The sequence below is a fragment of the Panthera pardus genome, unplaced genomic scaffold, assembly GCF_024362965.1.
Source record: "Panthera pardus isolate Hobbes unplaced genomic scaffold, ASM2436296v1 HiC_scaffold_24, whole genome shotgun sequence".
NCBI lineage: Eukaryota > Metazoa > Chordata > Mammalia > Carnivora > Felidae > Panthera > Panthera pardus.
The window spans coordinates 93,665,445-93,684,434 of record NW_026526810.1 but is presented as its reverse complement, the minus strand read 5'-3'; the positions used below and the strand labels follow the sequence as shown (position 1 = coordinate 93,684,434).

Below are 18,990 nucleotides of genomic sequence, written 5' to 3'. Positions count from 1 at the left end.
TCAGGAGCCCAGCTGAACCCCAAGACTTCCTAACTCAACTTACAGTCAAAATGGTATATCTTATGTGCCGAGGCAGCCATGCAGTCTGTGGAGTTGCCAAGGACTTTCTGGAAAGACCTGGGAGCATGTAGAACTGCCAATGTGGCAAGGAGCTCAGGAAATTGTGTACCTCAGACACATAGCCCATGGTGCCTGCTAGTCAGTGAGCTTGACCTTGATAGCTGCCTGTCCCTGGGCAGGATTCAAAAGGACCAGCCTGTGGCCACCATTGCTTGGTTGGGGGTGAGGGATGGTTGGGGAGGCAGAGCTGGGGGAGAGGAAGCTCCCAAGATTCAACCAACCAGATAGAATCTGCAGCCTTTGGATTTAGACTCTGAGAAGTCAGCTTTGTAGTATGATGCACTTTGTAAGCAAGATAAGGAAAACCAAGTTTGAGTCACAACTCATTTGAAACTGTATTTTTCTTGGAGAAGTAAGAACTAGCTTATAAAAGTTAGTGATTATACAGGAATCTGAACCCAGCTGACCTGTCTGTTTTGTTTGAATTCTTTTATAATTAGTTTAGTAGTGATCGCAGTGTCCCTTCCCAGCTATCCCCTCTCCTCACACAATCTATACCCAGTTTCCACCATGCTGTTGCATATGCTTAAAAGCAAGACTTTAAAGAAATTACTAATTACAAATTCTGTTTAATGCAGACTCCACTTGCCTCTCACGTGTGTGCCTGTTTGCACACATGCCCAGTACTCACACCTGAGATGCACACAGGGCTAGAAGCACAGAGGCAAAGAGAGAACATGTGCTATGTGTGTGGAATAGGATGGCCAGTCAGCCTGATTTGCTGGGGAACCAGAAGCTTCTTGGGCTATGGGACTTTCAGTGCTAGAGCCAAGAGAGCAATGGGTAGACTTGGGCGAGTTGCTCACCCCTAGTTCATGAGGATGTTAAACTGAGGGTGAGCCTACCCCAATTTTTCAGGCATCAAATTGTTTGAAATGCACTAAACTGTTAAAAGACACTTCCCAGAATAGAAACGTAAGTTCACGTTCCACCTCCCCATGGAGTGAATTAGCACTAACACAATTTGCAAGTAGCCACAAATGTTAGAAAGCCTTTATCAGAAGTCCAACATTATTTTTTGTCTATCTTGAATCACAGAAATAAGGATTCTCCTGGTGGTTTTTTTGTTTTTTGTTTTGGTTTTGTTTTGTTTTGTTTTCATATGAATGAGTGAAACAGAAAAAAATACCCACAGTGTATTCTGTCCAGCCATATAAACACTTTAGAAAAGTGTTAAGTGGAGGGCAGGGCTGGTAATGGGACTGTAATGGTGATGGGCTGAACAGCAGAGCCTCCACCTGCTTTGAATGAATGCAGGGAGCTCTGGGGAGCTCAGGGTCCAGTGGGGAACAGCCAGATTGGGCAATGTGCTCCCATACCCGTGCTTAACCACATAATCATTAAAGAGCAGAAACCTCTCCTTGTAATCCTCTCCTATAGGACAGCAGGGAGTGTTAGCATATTTGAACTGCTTCACATTCCTTCTTGCCTACTTTTGAGAACATACTACATTTTAAAACTTGTTGGTTTCTTTCATGTTTTATTTGACCCTATGTAATTGCATTCCTGAAGGAATAACAGGCTCCCCTAGTGATTTACACCCTGTATTAAATGTCAGTTTTGAAGAGACACAGTTAACTGTTTGGTTTAACCTCTTGCCTTCCCTCTCTCGATTAGCTCAACACTGAATTTGATCTCCAGCTCTTAGGACTCTGGGGTGGGGGGGGCCCGGGGCGAGGGATACAAAGATAAAAAAAGAAGAGTCAAAGCAGCAGTGATGTTGAAGGGAGCTTCTTAGCTCCAGCCGCTCTCCCCCTGTGTGTGGCCGGTCACCAGCCCAGAATATAAAAACATCCCTTTTTTATGGTGATTTGTACTGTTCACTTCTGTCCCAGCACAGTGGTGAGGACAGTGAACCGGAAACACATCCTGGCTGAGCTGGCTTTCCGTGTCATATTGCCACCACTGCTGCAGCCCCGGGGACACCAACGATGGCCTTAAACTGTGGTCCTCCCTCCGCCCTGCAGGACCCAATGAGTAACGGAAATTGCGGAAGAAATCTGTCTTAGTAATTATCTAATTTCATTTTCCTTTGTTTTCATTTATTTACATACTTAGCTGCTATGATGTTATTGTTGGTTAAAACGCTTCATTTACCCTTGCAGATTCACTTAAAGTATATTTAACAACTGCTTAATCACCTGTTGTGAACTGATTATTGGGAACATCTTTAAATCCAGCTAGATGTGATGGCATATTCCCTTATGTCTCTGTGCATGTGTGTGTTTAAAATCTAGAAGTAAATATATCCTATGCTATCACCTGACAGGTAACTGAAGTATCATTATTACTTTCAGAAACCCCCATAAAAAAGATAGGACAAAAGAGATTTTATGTTGAAAAGGGTTGTCTGTGCAGAGCACAAACTAAATTCGTCCTCTGCTCTGCCCTGAGCTTCACACTCCCCCCACTTTTCTTCAGTGACCACATTCTACTGGGCTTGATTGAAATGACGACAATGACAGTCGGAAGAGAAGGAAGGAGGCAGTGACGACCACAGGGACAATGAGGCTCAATTCTCTGGGATATGAAGATGTGGCCTGCTGTCATCATGTCAGCACCTGAGGCCTTAATCCCTGACTCCCACTTTGAGGCCACTTATAAGCCATTAGCTAAGCCATTTGACCTGGAACTCTTTGTCTATGGGGAAAAAATTCAGGCTGCCTTATAGGATGAGAAAGTTTGTTTGACTCTTTGTACATGTATTTATCTCAGTCTTATTCCCCAAGTTCTTTATGCTGGTTTATAAAGTAGATAAGATAAAATAATGAAGAAATCAGGACAAAGGGGGAAAGAGGGTAGGACAAGCAAGACAGCCCAAGAAATGAGTGTCTGTGAAAGACACTAGTCAACGGTAGAGTACAGTCATCCATTACCACTGCTATTGCAAAAATGGAACATTTAAAGAACATAAGTGCTAAATCACATTCCTGTCAGAAACCATTAAGAATGGCCACATGTGTCTTATGTCTAATTAAAAGGGATTCAGGGGCACCCAGGTGGCTCAGCTGTTTAGCATTTGACTTTGGCAGGTCATGATCTCACGGTTTGTGAGTTTGAGTCCCACATCAGGTAAGCTCAAGCCTTACATTGGGAGAGCACAAGCCCTGCCTTGGGTGAGCCTTGCTTCTCTCTCTCTCTCTCTCTCTCTCTCTCTCTCTCTCTCTCTCTCTCTCTCTCTTTGTCCCTCCTGGGATTCTCTCTCTCTCTCTCTCTGCCCATCACTCATTTGTGCTCTCTCTCTCTCTCTCTCTCTCAAAAAGAAGTGATTCATATTTTCTAGTTACTGCATCCTGCCCAGATGGACCTTATCTCCCAAAAATGATACGAGAAAAAACCTGAAGTTCATATTCCATTCTGAAATATATCTCTTCAATAGACAGTCTCACACTCAGTTATCATTGTTTCCCTTAGTGCATTACTATTATTAATATAATTATTGTTTTTATCATTCTTTTTTAAAGATTTTTTTAAGTAATCTCTATACCTAATCTGGGGCTCAGACCTACAACTCCAAGATCAAGAGTCACCTGCCCCATCAACTGAACCAGCCAGGTGCCCCTGTTTTTGTCATTATTCTTATTGTCATAATTCTGATGACTATCTTGTTACATTTATAATACTAAGAAGTTCGTGGGCCAAATATAGAATGATAACCATATTTTATAAAGTTGCAGAAAGAACCCAGGACAATGATTTCAGTGTCTTTTTATTTGAATTATGTCAGCATAGAAAAAGACCACAATAGAGTCTTCCTTGTTATTGTGCACATTAACAAAGAATTCTTGCCAGAACAAGACATATTGTGTTTGATGACATTCAAATTTTCATCAGCAAAAACAAAAACAAAAACAAAAACAATCATGACCGTTTTATAAATGCATACTCTAAGAAACAATCACTAGAAACTTACGAGAACCTATATCCATCACCAATAATCCCCACGCCTTTCTTTGAAATCCTCTGACCTCAAAAACAGCATCCTAAATTAGCATCATGCATAACCAACCACTAGTTTTCTATGTGGGAAACTACCCAAGTGGCTGAGATTGTACACTGTGGAGGTGTCGAGATCTGGGCTCAAATCCTATCTCCTCCACTTACCTGTCTGTGGGGCAGGTTACTTAACCTGCGCTAGCCTCAGGTGTCTTAATAGTAAAAATGGGGCTAAAGGAGTAACTAAAGCTCATAAAGTTGCTGCAGGGATTAAATAAGATAATGCACATTAAGAGATGAGAAATTAACGTGTGTGTGAGTGTGTGTGTATGTGTGTGTAGAATGAGCACTGAAAAAATATTGATTATGTTGATAAACACTATCTTTTTATCTGTATTAGAAGTTTTTGTACTTTTTTGGAGAAACCTTTGTATCTCACTTAATTATTTATTTCATGACATTGTAGGGCTCCTAATCAATGCCAGTGTTTCAGTCTCTCTGATCCCTGGCCCTTGGAATCTGAAGCAGAAATAAAAGTACATATTAAGTACCCTGAGCAAGTTTGATATTTACAGTGTACCGACTCCTTTGTAAGGCGGACAGTCATTTATTTCCATTCTGAAACTTCAAGTTGTTAGATACTGAATTTTATTAGAGTAGTTTTCATAGGGCAGGGTTAACAGTTTGCAAAACTGATAAAAGAGACATTTTTATCTTATTGTTGTTTTAATTTGCATTTCTCTCATCACTGGTATGGTTGAGCATCACTTGAAATGTTTGAATGATCTGTTTCCATGCTTTGCCCACTCTTTTATTGGATAGTTTGTCCTTTTAATTATTACTGTTTACAAAGATTCTTTATTTTTATTGTTTGCTAGAATTCTTTATATTTGTTGTCTATAAGAATTTTCTTTGTTTATACTATCCTTATATAATCATATATATAGAGAGAGAGAGCCTACTTGAGATTCTGTCTCCCCCTCTCTGCCCCTCCCCCACTTGCTCTCTCTCTCTTTCTCAAAATAAATTAAAAATAAAAAAATTCAAAAAAGAAACATCTTGGTAACTATCCTTTTTAGTCATTTGTCTGTGTGTGTGTGTGTGTGTGTGTGTGTATATATATAATTTATTTAAAATGTATATTACATGTTATTTTATAATCTGACTTTCCCCCCATCTCTATATTTTGCACATATTTCTATGTCACTAAATACTTTCCTACAATATAATTTTAGTTTCTAGGTAGAATTCTATTATATGTCTATATTATAATCTATTTAATAATCTCTTATTATCAGAAAACTTTTTGCAATTATTTTAAAAAACTAACTCGACATACATAGAATTAGTTCTCTGAATTTTTTCTTTCCTGGTAGACTGGTGCCTTTTAAACCTTTCTTACTGCAGCTCACAGTGAGTACACAGTACTCTGATTCAACATTCACCAGTACATATATGCTTGTGCTCACACAAAGAAGTGAAAAAATGTTGTGAAACAAAACTCACTTTCTGCTAATTTCTATTCTTTTCTGTATCATTTTATTAAAGAAATTCTGGTCCCAATCCACTAAATGTATTTCATGACTCATGGATGAGTTTTTACCCTCCATTTGGAAAGGAAGGAGGGGCCGTGATTGGCCCACAGTAGGCATTAATTTGTGTTGCATGAACAGCCTCATGGCTAAATCCTTGTGTACATTCAGGCTGACCGCTCAGGCAGTGTATTAGGGTTCTCCAGAGAAGCGGAACCAACAGGACAGATATATACGGTTGACACTTGAACAATATGGGGGTTGGGGTGCTGACCCCCATACAGTCAAAAATCTGTACATAACTTTTAACCCCCCCCAAAACTTAACTACCAATAGTCTACTATCCACCCAAAGCCTTACCAGTCACATAACAGTCGATTAACATATACTTTGTATGTGTTATGTACTATATACCGTATTCTTACAATAAAGTAAGCTAGAGAAAAGAAAATATTATGAAGAAAATCATACAAAGGAGAATATGTGTTTACAGTCCTGTATTACATTTATAGAAAAAAGTTCGCATGTAGGTGGCTGCACAATTCAAACCCATGTTGTTCAAGGGTCCACCGTGTATCTCCTATTGGTTTTATATCTATAATGTATACAAGGAGATTTATTATGAGGAATTGGCTAACCCAACTGTGGAGGCTGAGAAGTCCCACAGGCGACCATCTGCAAGCTGGACACCCAGGAGAGCCAGTAGTGCAATTCAGTCAGAGTCTGAAGGCCTGAGAGCCAGGAGAACCTCTTAGTCCGAAGGCAGAAAAAGATGCAATGTCCCAACTTGATGAGTGAGGCAGGAAAGAAGAAGCAGGGGGAGGGGAGAATTCCTCCTTCTTCTGCCTTTTGTTCCCGTCAGGCCCTCAGCAAACTGTACATGCCCACCTACTTGCCCACATAGTGGAAACAATCTAGTTTACTCTCTCTACCAATTCAAATGCTAATCTTATCCTGAAACACCCTCATGGACACACCCAGAAATAACGTATAATCTGGGCACCCTGTGGTCAGTCAGGTTGACACATGCATGAAATTAACCATCACAGGTAGTATAGTGTATATAGTTAACTCCCAGGACTCTACTCAGACAGCATGAGTTTAAAGGCTGGCTCTGCCACATACTAGCTGGTGGCCATGGACAAGTGACTTAACCTCTCTGTGTCTCATTTTCCTTACCTGTAAAATAATAATGCCTATTTCAAAAGATTGTTATGAAGATTAAATGAGCTAATTTTTAGCACTTAGAACAGCACCTGCCATACAGTAACTAATATGTTTTTATTAAGTAAATAAATAGGAGAGGCATCTGGGTGGCTCAGTCAGTTAAGCATCAAACTTTGGCTCAGGTCACAATCTTGTGTTTCGTGAGTTTGAGCCCCGCATCAGGCTCTCTGCTGTCAGCACAGAGCCCACTTCAGATCTTCTGTCTCCCTCTCTCTCTACCCCTTTCCCACTCATGCATGCTCACATGTGTTCTTTCTCAATAATAAATAAACATTAACAAAAAGTTAAACAAACAAACAGGAAATTCCTGGAAGCTGAGTGGTTGGATCAAAGGGTATGTAAAAACATAAGACTTTTAAAATATACTGGTATACCTATTGTTATAGACATATTGATATACCCATCCTTATCTCTTCCATCCCTTCCAAAGACTGAACCAACTTTTATTCCCACAGGTCATAACAGACTTGTGGAAATAGTGTACTAAGGTGTTGCTCACTGCTCTTCACTTTCCTGAGGGTGTGTCGGGCTGGTTAAGACTTAGCCGGGTGGTTGACTCTTTCAAATAGTGGGAGAAGGGAAGCAGCAGACAGTCGCTCACAGACAGAGAGAGGGCCCCCAAGGGGATGCCCACCCACACTTGGCAGAACCCTCTGGCAGAATCATGGTAGGCAAAACCCCAGAGATACTCTGCAGGCTGGGCAGGAGGATCTAGCAGACGCTTGGGGAGTGGGTAGAAGGTAGGACTCCCAGGCAAACATTCCTCCCTGGGGCACACATTTCCCACCACTGCCCTTGCCACACGGCTACTTCATTCTAGCTCTAAAACCCTGACTCAGATCTGCCAGGTGCACCTAAATCTTATTTAGTCTGTGGCAAGTATATTTTCCCAACAGTTGAGTTGTTTTGTGAAAACTGGGTGCCCACCTAAACTGTACACACATGCACGCACATCACACACACACGCGCATGCACACACACACACACACACACACGCACAGAGATGATAGCTTTCTGTTTTAGCATTTGGTGAAATGCACATACGACTCTAGCCCCATCTTGCTTACAAAGTCTTCCCTGACAACTGCAGCCTAGGTAGATCGCTCCTTCCTCTGAGCTCCCACACCAATTCTAGGCATTCAGGATTCAGTAACTTAGTTATATGCTTGTCTGTCTGGTCCTGGAACTGTCTCAGGGCAGTAGTTCATTCCCCCAACCACAGTTGTAACTTGTTTGAAATTAACCACCATGTCTTACATTTCTTTTGGATCTCTCACTGGCTTGGCTCATAGTAGGTTGTTAGTAAATAGTCAATGATTGGTTGATCCAGGTATGAATTGCATAGAATTTGCACTGAAGTGAAATTAGATTAAGAAAGATAAGTTTTCAGGGCACCTGGGTGGCTCAGTCAGTTGAGCATCCGACTTTGACTCAGGTCATGATCTCATGGTTCATGAGTTTGAGCCCCGTGTCGGGCTCTGTGCTGACAGCTCAGAGTGTGGATCCTGCCTCAGATTCTGTGTCTCCCTCTCTCTCTGCCCCTCCCCCATTCCTGCTCTGTCTCTCTCAAAAATAAACATTAAAAATATATATATTAAAAAAAGAAAAATAAGGTTTCCAACTTTCACAAACTAAATTAAACCTGGATCAAATATTGACATATTAAAAATTAAACTACTAGAATAAAATATGGTTGAATTTATTTATAATTATGGAATGAATGAAATCAGTCCAGCCTTTCTAGATAGGACACAAGCCCAGAAGCCATGAAAGGAAGAAAAGATAGATACATTTGATAACATAAAAACATTTTTAAGCTTCTCTATGGCAAAGATATTTTTAATTTATGAGGAATATGTACAGGTCAAGAATGATGATGAAAAACCTTCCATCCAACCCCTAAATTGTAAGAGGGTAGAAAATGGCCAAATTTTCTCCTTCTGACCTTTGTTCTTCACTCATCCACAAAAGATTATTTCACCTCAGCTAAAATCTTGATCTTGCTCCCACTTCAAACTTTGTCTTCGTAGGTATGTCTTCCTCCTTTCTTCCCCTCTCTCTATTTTCCTTTACACTCTGATCCTTGAATATGCAAAAAGTGAGGGGCTTTGTGGTGGTGCTATAGGGAAAGAATAGTTTTCTTTGAACTTGCAGCTGTTGGCAGAACTATTAGACAAGTGACTCTCAATGGGTACCCCAGCCACTTACGATGTCAGAGTAGCAATTATTGCATGGTTGTCAGAGGCTACTGCCTCTGGGGCAGGGTGGCTAACCTTTCCCGAGCGAGCGGCTTGCTCTACCCTGAAGTCAGCGTATTAGATGTTCCATCGAGACTTTTACTATAACACTATAATCTTGGGAAACTTGTAACATCAGAAATTTCATGCAGCACCTCATTTTAGGGTGAAGAACTAAAGGAGAAAATCATGCATCAGTTTTTAATTGTGCGTTTGCTTTCTAGGTCTGATTTTATTCAGAACAACGGAATCAAACCAGGAATGTATTTTTTTTCTCCTTAGTGCAAAGAGAAAACAGTCTTATTAATGTTGCCAAGCAATTGAAAAAGGTCTACTGTTTAGAGAGAAGATGCTCAAGACAGACGAGGAGGCAGAGGTGAATAGATGAGCTGTGTTAGATGGTATTTTTGAGGATATCATTAATGAGGATGATGTATAAATAAGGAAGTGACTGAAATTGATCTAAGTTCATTTTAGCTTCTTTGGGAACACCTTAAAAAGTATCATTGTTTATCAGGCGGAAAAGAAAAGTCGATAGTGAAAGAGAAGCTTATCTTTTGTAGAGTATAAACTATTACAAAGAATAAAGAGGAATTAAAACTATCTTGTTAGAGTACCTTTAGAAATGCCCAAGTCTTGACATTCTGATTATTTCAAAAAGCACTGAAAAGACACAAACATGCAAAAAAGGATGCCTTTTTGTTCTTTTAGCATTTCTTTTCTTTTCTTTTCTTTTTTTTTTTTTTAGACAGGAAGCAGGATTTATTGGTGGGCATGAATGGGGAAGGGCAGTGCTGAAGTTCTCATGAGTAAAGAGCCCACCATTTGTCCAAGGGGCCACGATTAGTGGTGTATTTGACCCCACAGCCGTCTGGGATGGGCTGCTTTTGAGCCACCATGTCTTCAAATTCATCTGCATTAAACTTAGTAAAGCCCCACTTCTTGGAAAAGGAGATCTTCTGGTGGCCAGGGAACTGAACTTGGCCCTATGTAGGGCCTCAATCACATGCTCCTTGTTCTGCAACTTGGTACGGATGGACAAGATGACTTGGCCAATGTGGACCCTGGCCACTATGCCCTGGGGCTTTCCAAAGGCACCTTACATACCTGTCTGGAGCCTAGATTGGAGAAAGCATGAGGCCAAACCTCAATGTCCGCCAGAAAAAAACTGTCTCCAAGGTCCCTCAGGGCAACCCATACAACCAACAGGCTGCATACACTACTGAGGAGGCTGCTGTTCGCAGCCATTGCACACTGGGCCCCACGAGGAAAGAGCACAGTTAGCTTAATTGGCTGCAGATCCTTTAGCATTTCTTTAACATATTCTAGAAGTGAAGTTTTCTCATTTTTATCTAGGAAATTTGGAAAAGAGGGTTGTGTTTTTGGTTTTTCATTATAAATATCACTTGTTTTGTTTCCATGCACCTTTATGCAAGATGAAAGGCAATGTTTATACATAACATTTCGTCCAAGGGTATGGAAGATTTTTTTTTTAAGTTAATTTATTTTTAGAGAGAGATTGCACACAAGTTGGGGAGGAAGAGAGAGAGGGAGAGAAAGAATCCCAAGCAAGCTCTGCACTGTTCATGTGGAGCCTGACATGGGGCTTGAACCCATAAACCATGACCTAAGCCAAAATCAAGAGTGGGACATTCAACTGACTGAGCCACCCAGGTGCCCCTGGATATGGAAGATTTAAAAATAATAGAATTCCGAGATGCCTGGGTGGCTCAATCAGTTAAACATCCAACTTAGGCTCAGGTCATGATCTCGTGGTTCACTCATTCCAGCTGAGCTCTGCATCTGGCTCTGTGCTGACAGCTCAGGGCCTGGAGCCTGCTTCGGATTCTGGGTCTCCCTCTCTCCATGCCCCTCCGCCACTCATTCTCTGCCTCCCTCTCTCTCAAAATAAATAAACATTAAAATTTTTTTTTAAATAATAGAATTGCAGTTTGCTAAAGGAAGACATAAGCATGACAAGTCATCTGATGAGTCTCAGGCAGAATTGCAGGGATAACCGTTCTAAACACAAGGAGTTTCTTGGCTGCCAGAGGGAGTTTCCAGGCCACACATCAACCAGCTCATTAATGGTTGTTTCCAAAGGGTTCCATTCAATCTGGTTAATATAAATACTCCATTATTTTTACTATTTGGAAAGTAAACATATCAATATTGAAAAATATGATCAATCATATTAACAATACTTCTATATGGCCTTATGTTAATTGGGAAAAAAGTGGGATTCCTTTGCAAATGATATAAATATCTTGAAGATATGGATTTTACTGAATCACTAAGAGATAAATACATGAAAGGAAAAAATGAAATACAAGCCAATGGAGATGCATTCGTGGAGGAATGGATAAAGTTAATGGTGTTATTTGCTTTAAAAAATTTTACTGAGAAGAGTCAAATAACTCTGTTTTGACTGACCCAGGAGGGTATCATAGTTGGAGCGAGATTTCAGAACCTGGCAGAATAAGAGAGGAGTAGTTGGTGGATTCTTTGGGACTCATGGCCATTAAATGCTTTGTGACTCTGACTTTTTAAGTATAAATGGGAGACTATTCTTTTTTTAAATGTTTATATATTTATTTTGAGGAGGGGGAGGGGGACAGACAGAGAGTGAGAGGGAGAAGCCCAAGCAGAATCTCAGCATGGAGCCCAATGTGGGGCTTCACCCCATGAATTGTGAGATCATGACCTGAGCTGAAATCAGGAGCTGGAGGCTTAACTGACTTGAGCCACCCAGGCGACCTGGGAGACTATTCTTTTAAAAATACAGGCAACTATTGCTTGAAACATCTCTCTCTCTCCGTCTCCTGAAGATAGTTTTGATATTGGTGTCAAAATTTGCTCATGGACAAATTTGTCTTCTTGTTTATAGTTACAGTTTAAGCAATTGTGCCTGGGACAATTCTGTCTTACAGCATGAAAGGAGATAAACACAATCTGAGTATGGTGAGCATTTAGACTAACCATCTGAACTTCCTTGGCTATTGTAGAGGCTGCAGTGTTGTCACATTAAAGTATAGGACTGGGCAGGTGACAAATTTAAGAGCTAGACTTGGGTCTGACCTGGATCTGGGGCTGCTTAAACAAAAAGTTTAAGAGAGTAAGAGTTTCTATTGCCCTGCTCAAGAAGCTCAAGTCAAACCTGATACTTCTGCTATTTGACCTACATACCAAGATATATGGTTACATCAAAATCCTTGTTGACAACATTCACTACTTACTCTAGGGCAGGTGTTCCTCACCAGGGATCAAGAAACTCTTAAGGGATTCAGTAAATTCCCCGAAATTATATGCAAAACTTGATGTGTAGATGAGTGTAAGTGTTTTTCTAGGTATTGTTCATCAAATTCTCAAAGGGGCAGTGGTCCCAAAACAAAAATAAGAATGCTTCTCTAGAAGGGAAAATTTCCCCAGGATTTTCCAAATGAACACAATTCAGTAATTTCTGGCTACTTTTTTCAGAAGAGTTGAGTTGAACAAGTTAAAGCTTCACTGTATTTTCCTTTTTGTATAATTTTTATTGCATAAAATTACAGAACAGTATTTTTGTTCATCCAGATTTAATCTTTTTTTTTTTTTTTTTTTTTTTTTTAGTGTGTGTTAGTTCATTGGTTACAAATGAAATTCATGTTTAAATTTCTATTTAAGGGGTGCCTGGGTGGCTCAGTCAGTTAAGCATCAGACTTTGGCTCAGGTCATGATCTCATGGTTCATGAGTTCGAGCCCCATATTGGGCTCGCTACTGTCGGTACAGAGCCTGCTTCAGATGCTCTCTCCCCCCGAAAAAAATAAACATTTTTTAAAAATTCTATTCAGATGAAAATGCTATTCCATACTGCAGTATTCTATTTAAATTCTAGCTATTTTAACTAAAATATTTCAAAGACCATTTCAGTAAGAAACAAAACTATAGCTTTCTCCCAACTTAGGGAATACAAAATGATCAAACTTTTTATCACTGAAAAGTACTTTAGAATTCTAGTCAATCACTTAAGAAGTCTTAAAAAAAGGTATAAATAATAACTCAATATAAGAGATAAAATGGAATAATAAAAATGCTCAATTAAACCGAAAGAAGGTAGAAAAGGAGGGTATACAAACTAAGAAGTAGTACTCAAGAGAGAGAACAGCTAGGAAGATGGTAGAATTTGTGATACCAACAATCACTTAAAAGTGAATATCTAAACACCAGTTAAAAGACAGAGATGTAAATTTTTTTTTAATGTTTATTTAACTTTTGAGAGAGAGAGAGTAAGACAGAGTGTTAAGCAGGGAGGGGCAGAAAGAGAAGAAGACACAGAATCCGAAGCAGGCTCCAGGCTCTGAGCTGTCAGCACAGAGCCTGATGCAAGGCTTGAACCCACAAACCATGAGATCATGGCCTGAGCCGAAGTCGGTCGCTTAACTGACCGAACCACCCAGGCGCCCCAAAAGACAGAGATTTAGACTGAGTAAAATAGCAAGACCCAATTACATGCCATCTATAACAAACCCACTTTAAATGTAAAGACTAAGATTGAAAGTAAAAAAATAGAAAAATATAACATGAAAAGGGTAACTAAAGGAAAGCTGGAGTAACTATACCAATTTCATACAAAATAGACTGCAGAATCAGAAACGTTATCAGGGTTTTATTATCAATAAATAAAGAAGTCAATTTGTAACAGTCCTAAATGCGTATGCATCTAGTTGTAAAGGTTTGAAATGCATGGGGCAAAACCCGGCAGAAGTAAATAAAGAAATAGACAAATGTGCACTTACAACTGCCGACTTCAACCCCTCTCTACGTAGTTGATAGAACAGACAGAAAATAAAGAAGGATTGAGGTGACCTGGACAGCACTAGCCAGCAGCTGGACCTCGTTGACTTTTACAGATCGCTGCATCTGACGACAGTGCCTACTGCTCTAGTGCACGTGGAACAGTCACTAACATACACCATATTCTGTGCCATAAAGCAAACCTGCATAAAGCTAAGAGAGTCGAAGTCACACAGAACATGTTCTCAGACCACAGTGGAATTAAACTAGAAATCTACAATAAAAAGATGTTTGGAAATTAAACCACACACTTCTAAGTAACCCATGGGTCAGGGAGGAGGTCTCCAGAGACATTGATAGCACATCTGTGTGTAGCTGGGACTGCGGGTGGTGTGAGGGAAGCTGGCATGGCCGACCAGTGATGCGGAAGCAGAGGCGAAACCCTTAGGCCTCTCAGAGAAGGAACACTATGAGAAGTGGGGACGAAGTTCAGCAAGGAGACATTGTGGGTGTAGGTTGGACACTGGGGTGGGAGAACAGTGTATCGAGAACATTTGGGGCCCCTGTGCTGTTGTTCCCAGCATGACTGCCCAGCTTTTCTTCCCCTAAGTCCTCCACTTTAACAAATGCAATGATTTTCTTGGGCCAGATGTGGAAACAGCGTGAAAGGGCCTGGCACAGTTGCAGTGGAGCCCTCAGTTCTGAGCTTTTTGCTTTTGATCCCTTCCCTTCGACCCTCAGAGCATCTCAGACTCTGCTCTCCCCCTTCTAATCAAATCACAAAAATTACAACTATGGTTTCTTTACTACATGGCAGGCACTATACTAAGCATTTAGTAAACATTGTTTTCTTCAATCCTCACAAAAAAATCCTTGTCAGGGAGATATTCTCATCTCCGTTTCACAGAGGTGTAAACTGAGGTGCAGAGAGATTGAACAGGCACATAGCTGCCAAATGGCGAAGCCAGGGTTTGTTTGACTCCTGTCTTGTCTGATTCCTAAGACTGTCAGTACCCGTGATGTGCTGCTTCCCACTGTGGGTGCTCACTTCCCGGCTGTTAACTTTGCACTTGTGAGTGTCTAAGAACACAAAGGTCTGAGAGGATCTGAACAAGAAGCTTTTGCCTTCCTTGGGCAGAAATTTAAATCATTAAGAAGGCCCAAGGAGGACTTAGCAGCTGTCGGGGCAGCGGTCATATTTAGAACGATTTAGACACACATTTATACTGTCATCACTAATGTATGTCTAGATTTAAAAATTCATAGCCTTGCCCTCTTCAGTGGGCCTTCTCATTTGACTCTTCCTCAGTGGGCCCCTGGGACAACACACCAGCCGCATGGAGGAGAAACTCAGTTTAGACGTGCATTCTTCAGGTTGGGACTTCTGTGACTACCCACAAAATATTGGGATTAAAAGTAAAATGAATCATTTAAAAATCTGTAGTCGCTCTTCTCACCAAACAATAAAAATATTGAGGGAAAATAAGAAGGGTGCTACACTGGATAGAAAAATATTTATGTAGGCAGAAAAGGTAAAGGGTAAGTGGTTGGTAACATAAATTATAAATGTGTGTATATTGGCACATGGTGTTTAAGCTTGCCAGCCCTGGAGTTAGATGGCCTGAGATCAAAACCTGCTTCTGCTGCCTACTGGCTATGTGGCCTTGGGGGTCTGTTGCTTTGTCTCCTTGCCTCAACTTCCTCATCTCAGAAATGGGGGTAGTAACAGTGTTTATTATTAATACAGGGCTGTTGTGAGGACTAAATGAATACACACACACACACACACACACACACACACATATATATATATATAGTAATCCATGGCCAATACATTTCTAGTTATACTTATATGTCCAGCAGTATCACAGAATTAAAAACATATCTGGGATAGTTCGAGACCCAAAAAAATGAGGCTCAAAACATTTAGCGTCCTTCCAGACCTTGATCAATTGCACTTTCCTGAATGTCCTAAGAGAATTATTTTTACCTCTTTCTAAGCTTTGGGTAAATGAGTAGTTTAGCATTCCTTACATTTTGAGTGGTAGAGAGTTACTTGTGTAGCTGTCTCATGGGCCGCCCTCGGTTAGGACTCTCTGAGGGCAGGAATAGGGTCTTGCTCATCTGTCTCCCAGACCCTTCCCACCTTAGCTGCAATCACAACTAGCACCTAAGATATTACTGGGACTTAACTGGTTCTGAATAAATGTTTGCTAAATCAAACTGAACTGAATTGAAATGCAAAGACTGGGCCACTCGGGACAGAAGAGACAGAGAGCTAGAAGCAAAATGAGGGTTTGCTGCCATTGGTTGTTCAAAAGCAGGACTGTGGCTCTGCTCCCGTGTGTTTGCACGAAAGGCGTTCCACACCGCAAGCACCTGTGAGCACAAGTAGCCTAGTGAGGCCGGGGGGGCACAAATAATCCTTTACAAAATATGGACTGGGAAGCCTGCTAACTTTAGGGATTTGGGCCGCCCAAATTTCAGTGTGTATCAAGCTCAGAGATCCCTGGGACGCTTTTTATAAAACTACAACTAACGCAGCTCTCCTTGTGCAGATTAATGTGAGCTAAAGGAAACTTTTCAACACACTCCACTGTGATGCCCTAGTCAGAAGTTCAATAAGTTCATAGGGGTCAACTTTGACAAGAGTCAGTCTGGCTTTGTTCTCTGGAGGCCTGAGAAAAGTCATGGAACCCAGATACAATTAGTGATACCGCCATGAATCCAGAGGGATTGGCCCGAGAATAGCGTGTGTTCTGCAGCGTAAGCATACACTGCTCGCACACAGCCTCTCTCAAACAGTCACGTGTGCTCCTAAACAGTCACACACACGCACTCTCAAACACACACACATGCACACTTTTCTAGTAATCGTTTCAGAAACTACATTGATAGAGCACTGGGCAAGCAACCATTCGTGTGGGGATCCAGAAACTGGCTTCTGTTGTATATAATGTCAGCGCTGAGTGGTTTTCAGTGTTTGGCTACTGAACTAGTAGTTCCTACCTTTACATTCGTCTATCCAAATCTCTTGTGGAGTGTTTAAAAACAAAATTCCTGGGCCCTGCCCCTTTCAAAATTCCAAGTCATCAGGCCTGGGGCAGAGTCTAAGAATCTGCATTTGGCAGACAAATCAATAAGAGGCCACCCCAAATGAATCACACTTTGAGTAATGATTTTCTGACGACGTGTGAATACTTTTTCAGGCCAAATGGGCCTACATCTTAGCACTGAATCAATGAGACCAATGAAACCTCAGTGGCTTTGGGAACTCAAGCATAAAAGTCCGGTTGCAGCCTGGTTACCTTATCTGGGATGTTCCAGTGTGCCTCCCTTCCATATTCAGGTCATAAGGAGGACTATATTTAAGAGTGGGTCATCATACACAGTGACACCTAAAACGAGCCCACTCTCTTACTCCAGGTGTTCACACCTAGTATCTTCTTTGATCTTGGCCAAGATGGCACTCAAACCCAAATCTTTTGATGATGCCAAACCCAGCATGTGTCACTGAACCACAGTTGTCTTCACTGGCTGACCAGGAGCGTCATAAAATGAAGTCTTTGTACCGGGTAATATTCAGAATATTTAGCAACCAGTAAAACAGGTGCAGGTCCCCTCAGAGCTGGTGCGGATGAGGGCTCCCCACCCCACTCCCTGGCCCCCACCCACTGATGATGGTAAAGTACCCTTCGAGATGTTATCACCTGGGACTTGGGCCCCTAATTAGGGGTGGAAGAGAGAAGCAGGAAATTACCTGCTTTTGCCCAACTTCCAGGACAAATGACAGTAAACAGAAAATGATGACCAAAAATTGCAAGTTCATTCTTTTCTTGAAATAGAATCAAAGGACTGAATTAGCAGGTTGGTTTCCATGGGCATGGGGACAGGTTTTTTCCCCCTCCAAACTACAGCTCAGACCCATGGCCTAACAAGTGTTCCTGTATTTATGAAGGTAAAAGGTCACAGTATTGGAAATCATGACTGTCCTACACATTTGTGAGAAATGCTGGCCAAATCTCAGGCATCATTTGGTAATCATGACTATGCTTTACTATCCCATAGGGTAGCTAAAAAGTCACCAGGAGAAGCTTTATTTCCTTACTGTAAAGAATCGCCCTCTTTCAGGGCTCAGCTGCAAGACACCTGGGATGAGTTCGTGGGGAGGTCTAACAAGGTGACTCATTAAGTCCCAACTAACCTCCCAGTTTGGCCTGGATCCAGTGCAGGTCAGCTGTCCTTTAACCCTCTGTCAGGGCCTGTAAGGAGCCCCATGTGGGGTGAGGTTGATTTTCTCTGCAGATTGCAGCTTAGAAACAGCTCTGGCCAACTGTTCCTTCTTTTTTTTCTCCCATATTCCCATTCCCAGCTGGTGGGCATCTTACCTGTTCTATCCAGGGTTTTCGTACTTAATGTTTAATCCTCTTAAATTTCACAACTCATGATTTTCTGTTTCCTTATTAAGTTCGACTTTCACTTTTGATAGAAGTGTCTAGCCTTCCCTTTGTGTGTGTGTGTGTGTGTGTGTGTAGCCATTTAAATGTGGAACATTATTATCCTAGGTGCTCCATTTCTGACTTGAAATGATTTCCGATTTTAAATCATAACATTCTGATTTAAAATCCCACACTTAATACAGCAATACCTAATAACCGTGCCCACAAGGTATTTAATATAATTGGAAAATATTTTATTCTGGCTTCACTTCCCTTGAAGCATTCCAATATCACTCATTCAAGGAGCTAAAATAGAAGCTTGATCTTGGAATTAATTGGAGATTAACACCGAATCTTAATTTTAAATGTATCAAAGGAAAGAAAACAATTTAGACCCCAGTGTACATCAAAGGATAATTCTATCTGGCAAGGTACAATGGCCTTGCGGCAGCCTAATCTCTCACCACACCCTTATGCTTCCATAGCTACCGCACCACAGAAGCCACAACATCTTTAGTGCCATTCCCTCACGCAAGGACCTCTCCCAGAGCACCGTGGCTGGGATGTAATTAATTGCAACTATTTGCAAACTCTCAGAAGCCGGTTACACACCAACAGAAAATCTCCAGCCAGTCAGTAAGCGGCCTCCTTGGAAGTCATTGATAAACTGCCTTCTGATGGCTCCTCATTGAACACTAATGGAACCCTGGCAAGGATGCCAACTC

At 41.2% G+C, this 18,990-nt stretch overlaps 1 protein-coding gene and 1 non-coding gene across 9 annotated transcripts in view; both read right to left on the bottom strand.

Moving 5' to 3' along the window:
* The window catches only part of LOC128773014 (uncharacterized), an 80,334-nt gene that overhangs the window by 40,938 nt on the left and 20,406 nt on the right, over positions 1 to 18,990 (bottom strand). The window lies entirely within an intron of this gene.
* On the bottom strand, positions 10,219 to 10,351 carry LOC128773272 (small nucleolar RNA SNORA70). The gene has a single exon (XR_008417548.1). It is a non-coding gene; the product is annotated as a small nucleolar RNA SNORA70 (small nucleolar RNA).